The 19,999-nt window shown below is 46.5% G+C and overlaps 1 long non-coding RNA gene across 1 annotated transcript; it reads left to right on the top strand.

Annotated features, from left to right (window-relative positions):
- The first annotated feature begins 772 nt into the window (after nucleotides 1-772).
- Nucleotides 773-19,390, top strand: LOC129137677 (uncharacterized). Its single transcript, XR_010153244.1, has 6 exons — nucleotides 773-2,617; nucleotides 3,370-3,445; nucleotides 3,792-3,983; nucleotides 5,874-6,016; nucleotides 10,680-10,779; nucleotides 17,649-19,390. It is a non-coding gene; the product is annotated as an uncharacterized LOC129137677 (long non-coding RNA).
- The last annotated feature ends 609 nt before the right edge of the window (nucleotides 19,391-19,999 follow it).

The raw sequence follows: 19,999 nt of genomic DNA, 5'->3' as shown, positions 1-19,999 counted from the left end.
CAGCATCGCCCCATACGGCCTCAAAGACACACACTGACTCCATCTGTTCTTGGGGAACATTAGTGCCACGTGTGGTCACATTGGCTCCATCTCGGACTCGCCTCTGTCTCTCCTTGCACATGTCGTGGAAAGCAGTGTCGGGATGCCAGAGCCCCGAACCTTGGAGATGAAGTCAGGCCACAGCTCCACCTAGGAAGGAGGGAGGCAGTGGGCTCATGGATCAGTGTATTTTCAGCTGACACTATGCCTTGCAGCCCTTAGGATCTTTCTGTGCCCCAGCGAGACCCTTCCCGCCTCACTGCATTGTAACCCCATTCCTGATCACCCCGAGGGATCCATAGTCATATCTGAAGAGGAGTCCAGAGAGCCCAGCCACACCCTGAAGCTCCTCCTCCACCGGGAACCGAAGCAGAAGACCGATCAAGAAGGTCCTGATGACAGGACCTCTATGGGTCCAACCCTTGAGCCTCCCGCAGGACCCTCTCGTAGTCCTCTTCCCACCCGCCGCCTCGGACTGCGCTGCCGCCGCCACCGCTGCCCCAGTCCCCTCAGCCGCGCGTCGCCGCCATTTTTTAAAGGACCCGCCGCCTGACTCTCCGGAGCAAGCGGGGATTCGGCCTCGCCAGTGCGCATGCACAAGGCCTGAACCTCCGCTTTGGTCGTAGTGATTGCCACTGTTGCCCGAGGATGGGTCCCTGAGACTTTGCGAAGTAGGATCCCCGTGTCATTGTGCGTTAGAGTCGGGTCTGAGAGCAGTCCTGGCCAGGGCATTAACAGGATGGTCTCCGGAGCCTGGGATTCTCGGAGGGTCGACCACCAGGAAGAAACCTCAGAAGGAAGAAACCTCAGGCGGATCGCCGGGGCGGCAGCGCGAGAGCCCAGCCTCAGGCCTGGATTCGGGGAGGGTCGAGGAGGGCCCTCTCCCAATCTTCACTTCACACGCCGCCGTCCCAGTCCCCGCAGCCGCCGCTCCGCGGTCATTTTTCTTTTCTTTCTTTTTCTTTTTTTATAGTCGGAGTCTCACTCTGTCACTCAGTCGAGTTCAGTGGCGGGATCTCAGCTGACTGCAAACTCTGCCGCCCGGGTTCAAGTGATTCTCTTGCCTCCGCCTCCCGAGTACCTGAGACTAGAGGGATTAGTCAGAGTCGGGACTAAGACCAGTCCTGGCCAGGGCATCAACAGGATAGTCTCTGGAGGCCGGGATTCACGGAGGGTCGTCCAGGAGGAAGAAACTGCGGGCGGAGGGCCAGGGAAGCAGCGCGGGATCCCAGCCTCTGGCCTGCACGGACGGTGTGCCAGTGAGTCTCTTCAAAAAAGGAGAGGTTTGCTTGTGTGCCCGTGGGCTGCTCTCTCACCAGTGGGTTGTAGTCGTGGAGAGCAGAACCCTGAAAATTCAGGGGCTGCCTGGGGGTAGCTGTTACCGTGCCACTGCTGTATGTCTTTGTGCGTTTGTGTGTGTGCGTATGTCTCTCTCTTGTTTCTCTCTCCCCTTTCTCGCTCTTTAGTTCTGTGTCCGTGTGTGTGTGTGTGTGTGTGTGTGTGTGTGTGTGTGTGTGTGTGTTGGGACACATGTGCCCTGTGCGCCAGAGGGCGGTATCTTCTACGTCCACCTTTCCTGTGGTCAGCCTCTCCCCGCGTCTCTGCCTGGCTTGTGTGGCCCGTTGTCAGTCATTTTTCTGGCGGTTCCAGTTTAGGTTTGTGAAGGTCCAGATGAGGTGGGGAGCTGCGTCTCTCTTGTAAGAATTTAAATCACCTCCCCACCCTGAGAGGCCTCTTTTCTAGGATTAAGTCCTCACCCCCCAGCCAAGGATAATAGCCTCACCGGAGAGATCATTGTCTACCTGCAAGAACAGTGCAGAGCGACCTGAAAGAAGATGGTTCTCATTCGTCTCTCTCTTTCATCTCCTTGAAATATCTAGCCACAGGGTAACAGGTTTTGAGAGGATGGGAACGGAACGTGGCAAGGATCTGTGAGTGTGCAGGCTGTGTTTCACATATCATTAAACATAGTCTAGTGAGGGTTCTGCAGATAGCTGGCGTTTAAAGTTTGTTTTATTGAATCAAGGAAAAGAAAAAATGCTGAGAAAAAAATGACACAACTTGCCTGCCAGCCCATCTGACTGTTACAAATTTAATTGTAATTTTAATTTATCTTCTCATGTAAAGGTCCTTGGCAGTGATACCTAATTTCCTAAGATAGCCTTGCTTTATATTGTATGATTAAGATGTCATGCATATCAGACTATCTGGAAATTCTTCCCAACGTCCTTGACATACGTGATTAATCACATTTCCAAAATAACATACCAAAACGAATAACAGAAAATCATTTTAAGTTGTGGTTCCTTCATGCACAAAACATTTCATGTGTGTCTGGCACTCTTCCGGCCACAGATTTCATCTTAACCTAAGTATTGAAATGCTTGTGCCCTTTGATTAATTTTTCTATGTAAATACTTTGATAATAAGCTACATTGAGGCCGGGTGCAGTGGCTCACACCTCTAATCCCAGTTCTTTGGGAGGCTGAGGCCAGCAGATCACGAAGTCAGGAGATCAAGACCATCCTGGCCAACATGGTGAAACCCCGTCTCTTCAAATATACAAAGAATTAGCCAGGTGAGGCCAGGCTCTGGCTCATGCCTGTAATTCCACACTTTGGGAGGCTGAGGAGGGTGGATCACCTAAGGTCAGGAGTTCGAGACCAGTCTGCCCAACATGGTAAAATCCTGTTTCTACTAAAAATACAAAAAATTAGCCGGCTGTGGTGGCAGGCGCCTGTAATCCCAGCTACTTGGGAGGCTGGGGCAGAAGAATCACTTGAACCCAGGAGGAGGAGGTTGCATTGAGCTGAGATCATGCCACTGCACCCTCTGGCCTGGGGGACAAGAGTGAAACTCTGTCAAAAAAAAAAAAACCTGGTCTATACTAAAAATACAAAAATTAGACCCTCTCACGTCCAAATGAGAAAGACATTGTTTGTCTCAAATTGTCTGACACTAAGAAATAGTGCAGACTGGACACGTGAGGTGACTGACACCTGTAATCCCAGCACTTTGGGAGGCCGAGGCTGGTGGATCACCTGAGTTCAGGAGTTGGAGACCAGCCTGACCAACATCGTGAGACTCCATCTCTACTAAAAAAAAAGTACATGAAAATTAGCCGGCTATGGTGGTGCATGCCTGTAAATCCCAGCTACTCAGGAGGCTGAGGCAGGAGACTTACTTGGACCTGGGTGGCAGAGGTTGCGGTGAGTGGAGATCACACCACTGCACTCCAGCCTGGGCAACAAGAGTGAAACTCTGTCTCAAAAAACAGAATAGTGCAGAGTAAAAGCAGATTTATGTATGTATGTATGTATGTATTTTCAGAGAAGCAGGGAATCTGGAATTTTGGGTGAAATATCTGTTTCCAGAAGCTGAAAGTGCTCTCAAATGGAAACTTCAGGTTAGCCTATATCAAGCTTCTCCTTGTTCTATGTGTGAATAGCATGGGACAGAGGGAACAGCTTGAGCCAAGGCAGGATGGTGGGATGGGACAGATGGCCAGGGCTGCTGCACTGGGGGCTGTGGTGGAGGATTTGGCTGGAAATGCAGGTGGGATCAGACCATGAAGAGTCTCAAACACAGACCTGAGGACCCTGACCTTTATCCTGGGGGCGGCACGAAGCCATGTTAGGTGAAGGAACAAGGCTGTTTCTCCCTCAGCACGAGTGCAAGGAAAGGCCAGGGAGGCCCTCAGTGGAAGCTTGCTGCTGGATTTGTTGATGTGCCTTTTCTCCTGCCTGCACTAGGGTCAGAATGGCCTGGGGTACTGCACACTTCCTACCAGGAATAGAAGGCCCCACAGCTATAGCACCTCTCTTCCCTTTAGTTCTTTGGAAGGATGAGCAAAATTATTCAGCCTCTCTGAGCCTCAGTTTTCTCATCCATAAAATGAGGACAGTACACCAACCTCGCAGGTCACAAGGATGTTATGGAATCAGGTGAGCACAGCATAGCAGGTGTATTTTTGGGTCCTATTATTACATGTGAACTAAGTTGCCTTGTAGAAAAGGCACAGGCTCAGGGGACCTGTGTTTCAATCCCACTATGCCCCTGTAATGCCCACCTCTCAGGGATGATGGAAAGATTAAATTCACGGAGATGATGCTTGTGCAGCATCTGATACCCAGCAGATGCCTAAGAACCTAACCTACCACCCACCTGAGCAAGCACAAGCAGTCCTGCTCCTCCTGCAAGCACTGGGGATGCTGCCTCCCACCTGCCTTAGAACACTGCTCCTCCTCCCTCTCTGCAGGGGGCATTTTGTAGGCCTCAGTCGCTGGGCTTGCTGTCCTCTCACCTGCCTCTCAGCACGGGGCTCAGAGCACACATTCTTCACCTTTGCAAGAAGCTTCTCTACGCATCCCTGCCCCCAGGCGTGCTGAGTGCATTCACCTATTGTCTTATTTATAATCAGTACAGAGTTGCTCCCTACTGTGTAGATGAGGAAATGGAGACCTAGAAAGGGAAGGAAAGACCAACACTTTGAGCACCTGCAATGTGCCTGAGGCAATGTACCAATTAGCTCTGCTTCACAGCAGCCCAAGAGGGAGGTATTATTCTTTCTCTGTGTAAATGTGGGTGTTGAGGCTCAGAGAAGGGCAGCGACTTGTCCAAGGTCACATAGCAAGCAACCGTCAGTGGCTGAGGGCAAACCCAGGTCTTTCTGACTTCAGAGTGTGGGATTTAGAACAAACATTTGCAACGTGAGGTTGACAGATCCATCTCCCAGTGCTGTTCCAAGGACCAGATGGGGTCATAAGTGTGTGAGTACCTGACATGGTGCCCAAGGACTGGGAGTAGAAGCAGAATCCCATCCACCTCCACCTAATCATACAGAGAAAAGAGGCAGAAGCCCAGGGAAGGCAGTGCTGTGCCCAAGCTGTCAGCAAGCAGTAGGCAGAGCCCAGGCCCTTGCTTTCCCATGCCCACCCCTTCCCAGTTCAGGGCAAGGCCACCTCTCCAGGGCCTTTCCCTCCCCTAGAGAGGAAACTCCCCAAGTTCCTCTGACCAGGCAGGAGAGCGAATGAGAGCAGAATATTCCACTTCGGCACACACACCTGGAGCCTGAGGCTGAAAGCTGGAATCCCAGACTTTGACACTCAAGAAGGCACCTCCACACTCTTTCAGCACCTCCACCTGGGACCTTCATGAGCACCTTGCTTCCCTCCCAGGGGAGAGGGGGTGTCCCAGAGACACTGGGGCCCTTAGAAGGCACTATGAGTTGGCAGTGACTGCAGCAGCGTGGTGGGATCGGGGGTGGTGTAGGAAGAAGGGGAAGCAGATCACAGCACTCAGGATGGCCAGAGCTGAAGACATCAGAGTCTCCTGCCCTTGCTCTGCAAAAAAAACCCCACAGCATATTCCCCTCCCACTCCACACCTCCCAAGGTCAGCAGTCAGCCCCAGAGGAGGAGCAGCGAGGCCTCAGGAGGACGGCAGCCACTGCTGGCAAGGCGTTGGTGTTCTCTTGTTGAACTGCACAGGTTGTCAGCATCAGACAGGGTCGCTCTGTGACCATGATGGGTCAAGACAAAGCAAGGTCACTTGGTAGCTATCATGGCTCAGCTCATGCAAAACATGGACAAAAATGACCTCACACCCCCTCCCCTGTGTCTATGTCATGACCACTACCTCTTTGTCAATTGCAGCATTAGCTTCGGTCTTGTCTTCTTCCTTCCTTCTAGGTAAGATTGGGGAAGATGCCAGGTGATAGAATCCACCCTGCCTCTGACAGCATCCAATCTGGAGCAAAGGCTTCTTTCAACCCTCCCCCAAGCTCCCAATACAAGCCCAAATTCTGGAACAAGTCTTTTCCAACACCTCCTTCAGAGAAACTCCCTGGCTCCAGGCAGGGCTTGCTCCCCTCACTGCAGCAGGAAGCCCAGCTTGCGAACTGCAGGTGTGCTCCAGGTGGTCGCTGGATGCAGGGTATTGACAGATGGATCCCATCAATACCCCCACTGCATAACCATGTAAGCATATCATCCCCCACTTGCACATGAGGAAACAGAGGTCCACAGGGTGGGGAAGGGAAGACATAATTTGTCCTTCAAATGCGATACCAGTGAGATGTGAGAGGCAGCACCCCTCATAACTCAGCGAGGCAGTGGGCACACCAGGACCCTCCCAGGCAGATCGGGTGTGTGGTCGCCCCCATTGCATAGCATGGGCGGGATTTGGGGGACCACACATGGGTCTCGCCACCTCTCCACTGGCCCGACCTCCCTGCAGACCCCCCGGAAAGGGTTAGCATCTGCTTGCTGGCTGGCGTGGCCGCCAGAGGTCTTTGCTTATGTCTAATGTCCCTGTAGTTGTTCACAGGATGGGAGCTGCTCCTGAGATTCAGCACCACACAGGCACTGCACAGCACTGTGCCATGGTGGTGGGCACTCGCTTTCCAGATAGGGCCCATGTTGCCAGCAGGCATGATGCATCATTTACCCTATCCTGAGTGCAATAGGTGGTTTTATAGAAAAAAACTTGGGCCAGGAGCGGTGGCTCACACCTGTAATCCCAGCACTTTAGGAGGCCAAGGCAGGCGGATCACAAGGTCAGGAGCTCAAGACCAGCCTGGCTAATATAGTGAAACCTTGTCTCTATGAAAAATACAAAAATTAGCCAGATGTGGTGGTGGGCGCCTGTAGTCCCAGCTACTTGGGAGGCTGAGGCAGGAGAATCGCTTGAACCCAGGAGGCAGAGATTGCGGTGAGACAAGATCAGGCCACTGCACTCCAGCCTAGGCAACAGAGCAAGACTCCATCTCAAAAAAAAAAAAAAAAAAAAAAAGAAAAGAAAAGGAAAAGTATTTGTAGATGAATGAAGGTGACTCCTTTGAATATTGGAGATGATTTTATTGTAGCCATTGGTCTGGCACTCATTCTGATGGGGTGACATGTGCCCCTGCCTTAGTCAGCAGAACACAGGAGTGTGCTACACCTCCCCTCATCTGAAGATTCAGCCCACGAGCAGGAACGCCTGTCTTTGTGTCATACCAACAGAGAGGATGTGTCTGGTTTCACCATTCACTGCAGAGGCAGAAATTACCCAGAAAGAAGAGACAGTCTGTTCCCGGGAGTGTGTCCTTTTGACCTAGCATGGGGGTCATCTCCCTTCCTTGGCCAGGACCCCCAACCTGAACACAGAGGCAGAGAACATGTGAAGGGCTCCCATTCCCAGGCGGTCCAGGGTGCAAGCTCTGAGCCTGTGGTCCTTGTCACTGCCCTTTTATCCACAGCATGGCTGCCACCATCCTGGGCTGGGGCACAGAGGGGCTTTGCAGAGATCAGCATAACAAAAGCAACACTGAGATGCTGCAATAGGAAACCGTGATACCTTCGTGGGCTGCCAAGGCAGCCTAAGCTATTTGTTGCTGCACTCAGTGTCCCCAGACAGCTGTGTGGCTGTCACTGCCTCTGGTGTGTCCATTTTACTTCTCTTCTCCTGCCTGAGCTTCTGCTCTGAACTCTGTCTCTAACTTACAAGAAATCAAGCTCACTGGATTCTGAGCTCTTCGGGGTCAGGGACTGTGTCAGTAGTTCATGTCTCTTTCTAGAGATCACAGCTTAGTATCTGGCACAGAGCAGATACTCAGCCAATGCCAAATGATTCATTTGCCAGAAAGCTGAATTTCATCCATAATCCTAGTCAATGCAAATACATTCTGCCGGTGGGGTGTGTTTGTCCTCTGAAGGCTTTTTCCCAGGCATTGTAAATACATACAGGCCATTTAGAAATTTGAATGTCAAAGAGTAAAGGAGCTTAGAAAGTAAACATTGGAGAAGTGTGGGAGGGTGGTATTATTTGCAAAACATTCCTGGGTCCTTGTGAGTTCTTTACACCCTCGATGAGCACCAATTCTGGGCCAGGCCAGACACCCAGCTGGACCCAGGAGATACTGAGGTGAGTAAAGCCAAAATGCCTCCCTTCAGCAGGAGTTAGGCAGTCACACCAAAGTGATAAAGGCACAAAACCCAGAGGCAGCAGAGGAACAAGGACTACCTTGTTCCTGGACTGTGTGACCTCAGGGAGAGCTTTCAGAGGAGGACATCTGTGCAGGGCTTGGAAGGATGAACACAAATTTACCTAGCAGAAAAGGGAGCCAAGGAAATCCTGATGGAGAACAGCTTGGGTGAGAGTGTGAGCCACAGGATTGAGGGGCACAGGCATGGAACTGGAGGAGCAGAAAGAATGAGGGGGGATAAAGTTGGGAGGTCAGCAGAGGTCAGTCACAGAAGGTTTTGAATCCTGGTGAGGCAGCAGTGGGTGCTGCACAAGGGACATGGGCCTGGAGGAGATGCAGTTAGCTCTGAGTGAAGACGGAGCACGCCATCCACTAGGGAACCACAAGATGCAAGAGAAATAAGAACCCCGAGAAGACTGCGCAAAGGATGAGGGGCCCAGGGGTAGCACCAAGAAGGTCCCTGTCAGAGGCCAGCTTTGAACGGAGACAGAAAAGACTCTTGAGGGCCTCAGCTGCTGCAAACCTCCTCAGCAAATCATATTTTACCTTCAAATATTTGCTAAAGAATACTAACTACTGGAAGAGCAATGGTCCATTGATAATAATTATTCCCTCACTGTACATTTTTTACAATTCTCAAAATGCTTTCGGTCCAATGTCTCATTGGAACCCCCATAAAATCCCATTTTACAAATAGGGAAACGAGGCCCTGTGATGTCACACCGAGGTTTGCAGCAGTTCCAGGATAGAAAATAGGGAGCACTTTCATCTCAGCCCTGGGTATAAATCTCAAAGTTCCTTTTCTGGGAGGGGGTCCTTGAGGCCATCCAGCAGCCCATAGTCCAAGTCTTCTTCTTCCTCTTGGGCTTCTCCACACCTGTGTCCAAAGCCTCCTTCTCCTCCTTTGTTCTCAGGTACCACTACCGGTTGTTGAGCAGGGAGACCTCCTGCTGCTGCCCATCCTAGGGTGCATCGTCCAACATGGGTGCATTGTGGTTCAGCCAGCACCTACACCACCTGCAGCCAGGGCTCCTGTGGTGGGCCTGAGGTTCCTCCCTATCAAATGGAGATGTGCTGGGGTCGCTGCCTTTGCTGAAGCCCATGTCCAGGTCATCTTGGGGGTGGCCAAGGGTACAGGGCCCTGGGGACATGCCAGAGGGCTACAGGGGCAAAAACCAAGAGGATGAGGGGATCTCTGAGTCAGACCACCTGGATCCACATCCCAGAGACTAGCTGCAAGGCCTGGGGAAGACTGGTTTACCTCTCTGGGCATCAGTTTCCTCCCCTGTAAAGTGGGAGGTATAACAGATTCACTCCTACAGTTGTCTCTGAGCTTTACAGCCAGTAATGTGTGCAAAGTACTTCGCACAATGCCTGGCACATGGTAGGTGATAATAAACAGGGTTACTATGATATCATCATCTGAGCTAGGTCACTCATGCACTTCTCCAGTGCCTCAGGGTTCCCCTCCATCCCTCACAGGGTAGCAGCAAGTGAAAGGGATGCCCCTGGCCTTGAGGAGCTCACATCTTCTCATTTCCCAGGGGTCTCCATCCAGTGCCCACACATGCCTGGCATGCAGTAGGTGCCTCATCCACATCTGGTGAAAGAGTGGAAAGCAGGTCATTGTCATGTATTGTTTGGCACAGAATCTGCAGTAGGGGACAGATAAGTGAGTGACTGTAGTTGTGCCCACCAGTTCCTGTCCCTGAACTTTCAGGGATCAAGAGGCCTTAGCAAGTCTAGTACCAGGGAGTGGGCACTGTGTGGTGGAGCAGGAGGCAGGTCCTAAGAAAGGTAGTGGGGTGAGGAGAGGAGCTCTGCCTTTGTGGTCTAGGAGATCCTCCACCAGGACTTCACCAAAGGCCCTGGGCAGGTCATCCCTCCTCCCAGAATCTCTCTATGCTCTTCTGTATAATGGGGCTAGCCTGGAAGAGATACTTGCACAACCATGTTCAGAGCAGCATCATCCACAATAACCAAAAGGTGGAAGCAACCCAAGTATCCATGGATGGATGGACGGATCAACAAAATGCTTTCTATGCATATAGTGGAATAGTGTTCAGCCTTGAAAAGGAAGGAGATTCTGACACCTGCTGCGTCAAGAATGAACCTTGAGGACATTAGGCTGAGCAAAACAAGCCAGACCAAAAAGACAAATGCTGTATTATTCCACTTTTCCAAGGCACCTAGAGTAGTCAAATCCATAGAGACAGACAGGAGAATGGTGGCTACCAGGTCCCGGGGAGGGTGGTGATTGGGGAGTTGTTTTTAAATGAGTTACAGAATTGTAGTTTTACAAGATGAAAAGCATTCTGGAAATTGGTTGCACAACATTGCGAATGTATTTAATGCCACTGAAATGTAAACTTAAACATAGTTAGATAGTAAATTTTAGTTTATTTTACCACAATTTTTAAAATGGGGTAGTTATGCCTGTCACCTTGTGTTGCTGTAGGATTTCATGAGATAACATATAAGGAACCACCCAACATGTTGCCTGGCACATAGTAACTGCTCAATAAATCACAACTGGATGCTATTGAAGATACAGTTACCTGAGTTCTCTGAAGCTTTCTCTCTTCAGCTGAAAATCCTCCCAAAATATATGAGATGAAACCCTACTGTATTATACAGGGTTCAAAAATAGCACTCCCCCTTTTCCCTTCCCACAGAGTGCAGTGAATAGAAGACACTTCTCTGCACCCCAAAAGCTCCATGCTGATTGCAAGAAGGAAATGCTGGATGGAGGGGTTCCTGGAACTACTGTGAGGGGTGAGCTTTCCCCAGATGTCTAGAAATGAGGCAGGGGCCTGACATCTTCCACCCCCACTAAGGTTGCCTTGCAGTTCCCAGCTGGCTCTATACTTCCTAGAAACTGCCATTTTTCTGCCTCCATTACCTCATAGCCCAGTCAGCACTATCATCATCACCACCATGATCGCCATCACCATCTTTACAATCACGAACACTATCATCGTCGCCATCACCATTCTTACCCTCGCCATTCTCACCATCATCAACACCAGCATCTTCACCATAACTATCACTATCGTTGTCACCACCTTCACCATCACCATCCTCACCATAATAATTATTGTCACCCTCCCCATCCTCATAATCACCATCATTATCACCATTACCATCACTATCATCATCACTATCACCATTCTCACCATCATCATCCTCATCATCATCACCATTATCCTCACCATAAATATCACTATTATCATCACCACCTTCGCCATCACCATCCTTACCATCACCATCACAATCACCACCATCACCATTCTCACCATCACCATGTTCACCTTTACCATTCTCACCATCATCATCACCTTCATCATCCTCAACATAACTATCACTTCATTATCACCACCTCCACCTTCACCATCACCATCCTCACCATCATCATCACCACCATCACAATGATCCTTGCAACATGGAACCATGCATTCTGGGTAGGAGGGATCTTGGGTCAGGGCATCTAACACATCTTGTAGGATAGAAACCCAGCCCCTCAGGGTCTCACAGTTGGTGAAGTGACTGATTCTTGTGAGGTCATGTTCCTCTGGGTGATGTGGGATGTCACAAGACCAATAAATATGGGCTGAAGCCCATGGCATCACTTCTTTTTTTGTAAAATAAGCTCCATCATCAGTAGTAATTGTATGATAGCAGAGAATAAGAACTCAGCAAATGTAAATAATTTGATGCTATGAGAAGCATATGAAGTGGAGTCCATATTCCGATATGCATCTATTCCAGTGAGGGCAATTCTTTACCACTTCCATGAAGGAAGGGAAAAAATATTATTACAACATTACCAGAAATCTGTCTGGTCTAGGCAAGGTAGTTCCTCTTTCCAGGGTCTCAGCATTGCTCATTGTCGGCAGTCAGGGCACTCATCTGGGCAGTAGGCAGCACTGCTGCAGGGAAGTTCATGTTATTGGAAACATGTAGCATCTTCTCCTGCTATCATCGCCACATTGTCCATGAACCCACTGGGCAAATCATGAGGAATCTGGGAAAAGTTCTCATAACCAGAATATAATCATCCACATCAGGATATCAGCATTCACCCAACACTACGGTCCAATCAACAGATGCTATAATCTCATCCAAATTTTCTCAGGTGTGCCCTAAATACATTTTTTTTGAACTTTGTAATCCAGGATCCAATCCAGGATTTCCCATTGCATTAATTGTCATGTCTCTTAAGCTCCTTCAACTTCAAACAGTTCCTCTGTTTTGCCCTATTTTTCATAACCTTTAGAGTTTTAAAGAGCATAAGCATTTAAGAAGGATGTGTTCACCTTTTTCCATCTGATGTGTTTCCACATCCAGACTTAGGTCATGTATCTTTCACAAGAAAACCACAGAAATAATGCTGTGGTCTTCCTAGGACATCACAGCAGGAGGCACATGATCAAGTTTGTGCCAGATTTCTCCACTGCAAAGTCATCATTCTTCCAATTGTAATTGATAAGTATTTCATATGAAGATATTAATTATGCATACACATGAATGTATTTTATATGTAAAATACATAAAAATATTATTTCAATGTCTAACCAATATAAAAGTTATTAATTAGATATGTTTAATTTTATTTCCTACTAAGTCTTCAAAATCTGGTGTGTGTTTTACCCTGACAGCACATCTCGGTCCAGCCTAGCCACATTTCAAATGCTCAATATTCACATGGCTGTGGCTACCATATTTGTCAGGGCAGCACTAAAGCACTAAAGAACTTCTTCCTTGGAGAAGTTCTAAGCTTTCAAAAAGTTTGGCAAATACATTTTATAAAATTCTTCAGAATCCATAAATAGGCAATGACACATTTAGTAAGCCATAGAATCCAACATGACATTAAAAATGAATCCCTCGACAAAAAAGAAGGTAGGCAAAATGTTCTTCAGACCAAATGGACAAATCAGTTATGATTACCTAACATGCCCATTATTATTTATTAACATCCTTCATTAATACCCCCAAACCCCATCAACAGGTAAATGAATAAATGCATTGAGGCCTATCTGAACAATGTCCCAATGTAAGTAAGAATGGTAATTCTTACTTCTTTTGCAAGCAGAAAAGACTCAGTATTAGCAAAGACTATTCAGATAGTTTGTTCTTATGCCAGTAGTTGTAATTTCCTGGAGGTCTATGTGACATCAATTATGTACTTCAATACCTCTCACAAGTACTTTTCCTGTTTGGCCATTTTCTGCTATCCATGCTCCCATTTTCTCTATTCTTTTATTTCTAGCCTAGACTTTTCTTTCATCCTATAATTCTTTATCCTAAAAATATTAATTTAAGGATAACATCACAAAATAGTATATTTCTTCAGATGATACTCCAAATTGATACCTAATATACAGAAATGACTATCATGGACATAACCCACAACATGTGAAATATATGGCTCATTCTACTGACATTATAAAGGAAAGTTAATGACAACTGAATTTCCAGTCATTGTTCACCCAACCAGTTGCTTATAAAATGGCAAGGAATTGTAGGTATGTACACAGTGGCTATTTTTTGGTGGAGTGTTCAGCACCTCTCCTCTTGAGAGCCCCCCTTTTCTTCGGGGACCATTTCAATGAGCACCAACTGGGCCTGACCCAACCTACCAGCCCCAGCCCTAGAGGTGATCATGATGCCCAGCTCTGGCAAAAGACTCTACCCTTGGATCATAGCAACTGTTTCAGTACTTTTTTTTTTGGAATCATCAGGAAGGACTCTTGCTTTTTCTACCACTGTGGTCTGTGAGGAAAAAGTAAAGTGGGTTATTTGTAGCACTATCTCTTGCTACAGAGAGAGAAGAGAGTCATCTTCAGAAGGAAAAAGTGAGGCTAAAACAAAAGGAAAAGTGTCAAGAGAAAGAAGGAGAACATTTCTTGATGATTTTATATAAGCCCCTGGGTCCAGCTATGCATGACAGCGACTTGGGTTAAAGCTCTGTCACTTATAGGATCATTGACTTAAATATAAAATAAAGCATTAAAAGCTATGAAGTTTTAGATGAAAATACAGAAAAAAAATCTTTGTAATATTCAATTAATCAAAAAGTCTTAGATGAAGCCCCAAAAACCAAATGCACAAGAACAATTAATAAATTGGACCCCATCAAAATTAAGAGCATCTGCTATTTGAAAGATAATGTTATGAGAACAAAAAAGAAAACTCAAGGGGAAAATACTGGCAAATCTCATGTCTAATAAGGGATTTGAATCCAGAGTATATAAAGAAACTATTAAAATTTAATAATGAGAAAATAAGCAAAGAAAAAAACAAAAAAGGGAGAAGCAAAAAAAAATGTGAACATACACTTTACCAAATATATACAGATGGCATGTAAGTATATAAAGAGATACTACATATTATTAGGCATTATGGAACCACAATAAAATACTATTGTACACACGTGAAAATGTCTAAAATTTTAAAAGAAAGCCCATACAAAGTGTTGGCAAGAGTGTGGAATTCTTATATAGTGCTGATAAAAATATAAAATGGTACAACCATTTTGGCAAACATTTTGACAGTCTCTTAAAACTAAACCTAAACCTATTAGCTATTACACTCCTAATATTTACTCAAAGTTAGAAGAACTTATGTACATGAATGTTCATTGCAAATGTATTTGTATAAGTCCAAAACCGGAAGCAATGCAAAAACCCATCAACAGGCAAATGGATATATTAAGTTGTGATCGATCTGCACAATAGAATACTCCTCAGTAATAAAATTAATGACCTCTTGATGCCTGCAATATAGCTGAATCTCAAAATAATTATGCTGTGTGAAAGATGCCAGACACCTCCAAAAAAGGGTCCGTACTACACTTCATTTATATAAATGTCTAGACAAGGCAAACTATTTTATAGTGACAGATTGGTGATTGCCAGGGAGAGTGGTAAGGTAGGAAGATACAGAAAGTTTGGGATTATAAAAGGGCAAGGGGAAACTTTTATGAGTGCTGGATATGTTCATTATTTTTATTTTGGTGATGGATTTGCAAGTACATATAATAACACACAATGGAAGTAGAAACAGTTTTTTTGTTTCTTTCTTAAAAAAGCACAATTTACTTACTAATGGGATGTGTGTGCCTGTTGGCACACAGCACAACTTTTCAAATCTTAAAATCAGACTGGATCTCAACCACTGGACCTTATTCCTCTTCCACACTGACTTTAGCACAATACTTGCTTTCTTCGCGGTAATTAACAACACCCACCTTAAAGGTAAAGAAATGCACTTCTAACTACTTTTGAAACTATAAACTGCCTCAGCTAGTAGTTCTTAAGGTCTCCAGCAAATGTTGCTTTGTTTCCCTCGAAAATATACAGCCTGGGCAACATGGCAAAACCCCGTCTCTACTAAAATTACAAAACTTAGCCAGGCATGGTGGTGCATGCCTGTTGTCCCAGCTACTCAGGGAGGCAGAGGCTGCAGTGAGCCTAGACCTCACACTCCACTCCAGTCTGGGGGACAGAGTGAGACCCCCATCTCGAATATACACACACACATACACAGACTCACACGCTATCCGCTGGTGCCCCTGTCAGTTAAACACAGCATCTCAGGGCACCTTAGCATACAGTGTGAGAGCCGTGGTTCTAAACACTTCAATTAGAAGTGAAACATCTCTGGCTGGATTTTTAGAATATTTACTTTTTAATGTTTTATATTATATTTATTTTTTATGTTTTAATTAATTTATCTGAATACAAGATTCCAGACATTTGGAAGTAAAACAATGGAAAACATGCCTGCAAACACTAATCAGCACAAAGCTCATGTTGCTATGTTATTATTGACAGTTTAGACTTAAGCAAAGAAATATTGCTAAGATAAAAAAGATTTTACAATGTCAGTCACTAGAAAAGTATGCCAATTTTAAATATGTATAAATATAAAATATCCCTTCAAATTATTTACTACAGAAACTGATATAACTAAAAGAAAAATGGACTAATCTACAATATAGATTTTAACATACCTTTCAATTACCGATGGAACCAACAGAAAAAAAATCCATAAGAGAAAGGGAGATTTGATGAACACAATGAACAAACTTGACATAAACTGACATATACAGAACGCGACACTCAACGACTACTGAATACACATCCTTTTCCAGTGCACGTATCATATTTACCAACATAGATTATACGTTGGAATTTAAAGGGACTCATCACAGAGTATTCAGTCATGGGATTTTGCCTAAACTTGTCTGGCCTTCAACAGGGTTCAAATACAGTTAAATTCTTGTTTTATCTAAAGAGTCCTATCCTTTTTTTTGGAAATTTTACCGCAACAATCTAAATTTGCATAACAACTGAACCCAGCCCTTGGAACTTGAAGTTTATTCTAGCCAAAGGCAGATTAAACTGTCTAAGTAGTAATGTCCTTCAAATTGTTGTCCCCTGCTCCAGTAACGGAGTATAGCTCCAAGAAGCTAACAGACTATTTGTCCTTCAGAGTATACATTCTATGTTACATCAAAACGTGGTATAAAGCCTTGAAATCAGCAGCAGAGAGAAAATGAGATCAACAACCATCTAGCCATGACCTCACTACTTAGTAATTACGCTTTTAGCTGTCTCCTTTACTTGATTCCTAACTGCTTATTTCTGGCAGGGTAGCACTAATCTCTGACCAAGCTGACCTTTTAAGAAACGAGCAGAACGAAAAGGCTCTACCACCAGTGATCAGTTTAACAAGCTGCAACACTAGTCACTGGCTGCAACTCTAGTCACTGGCTGCAACTCTAGTCACTGGCTGCAACTCATATTGTGGGTTTTAAGAGCTCAGAATTAACATGGAAATACTATTGACTCGAAAAGAAACCCAGAAATCTCTGGGAATCCAGCAAAGATAGAAAGGGTCCTCTCAATAGTCACCACTCACACTTTGCTTTGTTTTGGTAACTATTTTATTACATACGGAGAATATCAAAAAAGTATGCCTTTTCCTCATTGTTAATGCTAACCCTAAAATGGTAAGGCTCTTGCAGGTTGAAACCCCCAGGCTCTCACTGGCCCTTCAACAGAAGGCAGTGAAGTCACCTGCAAGAGCGATCACCCAAAAGCTTCCAGGCTGGACGAGTTTGGACTCAGTTCTTGCAGTTCCCAAATTCACAGTTCTCTTGGGACATGGTTATTTACGGAGCTCCTGAAGATGAGAAATTCCACCCAGGAAATTCTGTTTATAAAAGATTATTCACATCTAATTATCTCAGGAGACATTAACACAGCAATGTTGAAAATTTCCCATTGTTAATCCATGGAGAAAAACTGGACAAATATTTTTTAAAATATGAAAAGCTTCATATAATACAAATTATACTTCCACATGTGATTCAATTTCTATTCATTAATGCCAGAGAAGTTAATAATTATGAATTTCCAGTGGTTAAAAAAAAACATTCATCATTGGAGAGGTGCAGAAGGTTTAAAAGAGATAAGAATTAGTTTTTGGCTTTGGGGCGTTTTATGCTTTCCAAAAGGTTTTGCTCTTTTTTTTTTTTTTTTTTTTTGCGCATAGCTTTCTCTCTCTCTCTCTCTCTCTCTCTCTCTCTCTCTCTTTCTTTCTGATTTCAGTTTCTTTTGATTTCTCCTGCTTAGAAATGGTGAGAGAACTTTGGATGTGGAATGTGGAGTAGGAGGAACACGAAGTGGGGATCTGCACTTGGGGTGGTCAGCACTGCGGATGCCCAGCAAAGGCACTGCCTGGTCCACATCCCGGAGTGGTCTCTGCGCCCGAGTCGACATCGCAGCTGATGGTGAAACTTTTGGTGTGGCAGAAGAGTGTCCACAAACTTTGGAAGGTATCCGTTGCCTCCTCCATAGCCGTGTATCCCTGCCGAGGGCGATCATCTCGGGGAGCCGAAAGTCCGGCTCATGGGCCAGGGCTGGCTGGCTGGAGCCACTTGCGCGGCGCAGCCCTGGCGGAGGTTCAGGCGGCCCCGGTGTCGCAAGCGGCTGTGAGTGATGCCTCCTTGGTGCCGGAGGGGTCCCAGGAAGTCTGCAGACCAGGGCTGACCAGCGGGCAGCATGGTGGCCGCGATGGAAGGTGACGGGGTTCGCAGCGCCAGGGGACCCAGCAGAGCCAGAGCCCGGGCATCCCGCATCTCCAGCAGCACCGCGGGAAGGCCTGGCGCTGGTGACGTGGCGGCCAGTGCACAAGGCCCACGACCCAGTCCCAGAGGCCAGCCCATCGTCAGCTAACTTCAGGAACCCCGGGCCAGCTGAGGCCCTGGGCCCCACGGGCAAGACAAAGGGCAGAGGGTCCGCAGGCGGGGCCGAGAGCAGGCAGTGCAGGCCTGGCTCCACAACCGCGGAGCTCGCAGGGCGCAGCAGGCACCGGGCAGCAACCAGGGCTTCCAGAGGAGGCTGTGCACCCCCGCAAAGGCTCCTGCCCGGCGTCCAGCCTATCCGCGGGGACTCCACGTGCACCCCCTCCTCATTGTCCTTGTCTAGGGCCGCAGCAAGGTCCTCGCTCCCATGGCGTGACTCCGGTGACGCAGGAGCCTGGGCTGAGCAGGTGGAGTAGGGTGAGCACCGCCAAGAACCCAGCGAGAGTGGCGCCCCAGGGCGGCACAGGAGGCCTCATTTAACGTATAAATCATCTCAAAGATTTTATGGCATCTTCTTTCTTTTGACATCTTATAATATCTATAATGTCTATTATATCTTGTGATATAATTATTAACACCACTTCATTGTGATTATTATGATTATTTTTATACCAACACATCTTCGATTATTAATATTCCCAGTTGCTAGAGAAAAATGAAAACGACTAGTTTTGAAAGCCTTACTTCTGCCAATGGAAGCACATTCCAGCATGTCGCCAACGCAATCCACTTTCCACCACTTTCACAAGAAACGTTACTGCACAATTTTACTATCCTACCCTTATATACTTTTTGTGTGTGTGTGTACTTGTATGTATGTATGTTACATATGTAATATATATATATATATAAAGTATGCCAGAGATGAACAAGTATTAGAAAATCAAATGCACACAGGTCATGTCAGTGCTATGTATAATGTGGTGTACTAAGTATAGATGTTCAACAGTGTGGGATCCAGGCCAGAACAAGACTCCTAGTCTTAAGCAATTCTTTCTAGGTTCAGTCTCTGGAAATAATGCTTTGTATCAAATGTGCGAGAAAATTAATGGGTTTTAAAGACTATTCTATGTCAACTATAACATTTCATTTGGGGATTTCTGTCCCTTATAATATCTACTTCATTTTGGATGGATTCCTTGAGGCCTGGTTTATTTTTCTTTTCCTTTCTATACATCGCTGCTCAGAGTGATGAATGGAGTTGTATTTTGAATAAAATATCTAAGCATCCTTTTGTGAGCAAGGAGCATGATGGTTGGTACTTAGACCTACCATTTCTCGTTACAGTGGTTATGGTTACAGTGGGGCTGGGGTGTTTACCTGGAGCCTGGACGTCCACTGGGACATGATACTCACTGGGATTTTTTTGTGTCAACCTGGTCTATGATGTCCACCTGGGGACTGGGTATCCACCTAAGGCCTGATGTTTACCTGGAGCCAGATGTGCACCTGAGGCCTGATGTCTATCTGTGGCTTATGTTCACCTGGGGACCGATGCACATCTGAAGCATAGGTATTCACCTGGGGCCTGATATCCACCTGTAGTATGGGTGTCAACCTTGGGGCTGATGTTCAGCTGGCGTCCACTGTCTACCTGGGGCCTGGTGTACACATGGGGCCTGGGCATCCACCTGAGACTTGATGTTTAATATGGTCTGGAGTTTTCTTGGGGCCTGTTCTCCCCTGGAGCCTGGGTGTATACCTGGAGCCTGATGTCCCAGGTGGACACCTGGGTCCCAGGTGATCTTCAAGCCCTAGGTGAAAACTCCAGGCTCTAAGTGGACAACCAGGCCCCAGGCTGATGTTTACTGGGGCCAGATGTCTACCAGGCCCCAGGTG

Source organism: Pan troglodytes, chromosome 19 (assembly GCF_028858775.2).
Source record: "Pan troglodytes isolate AG18354 chromosome 19, NHGRI_mPanTro3-v2.0_pri, whole genome shotgun sequence".
In the NCBI taxonomy this organism is placed as follows: domain Eukaryota; kingdom Metazoa; phylum Chordata; class Mammalia; order Primates; family Hominidae; genus Pan; species Pan troglodytes.
This window is presented reverse-complemented; position numbering and strand designations above follow the sequence as displayed.